The following is a 1,649-nucleotide window of genomic DNA, read 5'->3' as shown; positions in this document are numbered from 1 at the left end:
AGGCATTTTAGAATAATTAGTATACATTATTATTTCACACGCTGTATTATGACCGTAGAAATTGAGCTAACTGGTGCTTTATAGGGTAAATAATTTTTTTATGGCTCTGAAGTATTAAGTAAATATAGTCTAAAATCCTTTAGAAGGCACATTTTTATATTAAAAAAAAAAAAAAACAGCGCCCTCAGTCGAATATAAATCGAAACTTTGATTCTGCTGCCACCTGGTGGGCAAATAGAGTAACAGCTGTTCATATTACATTCTTTTCTAAGCGACTGATAAAAAGTTAATATATTTTGGGGATTTAGCGTCTTATGTTCCAATTTGTACCCACTTTTATGAAAGATAAACCCTTATGGGCTTTTGAATAGGCTATAAAATAACATGTCTATAAACTTGTCCTACATACAAATGGATGTCAATAAAACTATGCCTGCCATTGTTCATGTTCATATCTTTATGTTAAAACGGCAATAAAATAAAGGCGGGAAAAACCTTACCTCACTTAAATATTTACCATGGTTCTGCCAAAACACAACAGACACTGTTACAAATAAGCCTAAATAAAGATGTGTCATCGAAAACATGTTTGTATGATTGACATGCAAAATGTACGTTTAAAAAATATATATTTCAGTAGCCTATAAACCGCAGGTATAAAAGCAGAACTGAAAATGTATCAGAATGAATCTGAAAGTACACAGTCAAAACAACGATTGCCAAATATTACGACTGATTTCACTGCTGACTGAAATTATGCTGCTGAAGTATTAAGCGATTAAACGTAAAAACGTTGGAGAAAGCGTAACGGCTAACTCGGATCACGTGTGCCTTGATAACCAATCACATTACAGCCTTGACGTCATTGCGTTTCGAATGAGAAGTGAATCATACCTGTACTGTAATTGTCCGTGATTTCTCTTATAAAACTAGTAAACTATAAAAATAGATCGATTTAAAACGGATGTTTAATCGCAAACATGTTGAAAATTAGTCAATGGGCTGTGGATTCATTAATTTGATAAACCGTTTTGCCACAAAATCAGTTTATTCAGCGTAGTGAAGCCTCTCCTCCATTGACATCCATTAAAAAAACGTTCTCTGGTCTCCTTCCCGCCTTTTTTCCTACTAATCTTTCAGGTTTGCTTTCAAATGGCTTTGGATAAGATGTTAGAGATCAACGTTGATAAAATGAATGTGCTTTGTCATGCTTGTCATAACCTAGTACTGCCGGCAGGGGGCAAGTGAAACCAAGTCAACGACACACCACTGACCTCTAGCGTGCAGATGAGTCATGACAAATCAAATATTCGTTGATCTTCTGAGATAAATCTATAACTTTAACGCAAACCTTTAAAAACGTACGTCGTATTTTGTCCTAACAAAAAGTACGTTTGAGTAAAGGCTAAAATATATATTTACTATGTAATTTAAATCATTGTCAAAATCACGGCTCAAGCGCGGAAATATGCCGTTGTCACGTGGTACCTGTTACTTTTCTCAGCGGTGACCGAGGTGAGCCAATCAAAGGCGTTTGGCCCAATCCCGACACATCGCGTCCTGAAGAGAAACAAATTCACGCGTCTCAAGAAAGTATAACAATATTGTTGTACTAAAAGTTGTACTAATACAACAAAAGACCACAGGAC

The sequence above is a fragment of the Ctenopharyngodon idella genome, chromosome 10 (assembly GCF_019924925.1).
Source record: "Ctenopharyngodon idella isolate HZGC_01 chromosome 10, HZGC01, whole genome shotgun sequence".
Taxonomy (NCBI): domain Eukaryota; kingdom Metazoa; phylum Chordata; class Actinopteri; order Cypriniformes; family Xenocyprididae; genus Ctenopharyngodon; species Ctenopharyngodon idella.
This window is presented reverse-complemented; position numbering follows the sequence as displayed.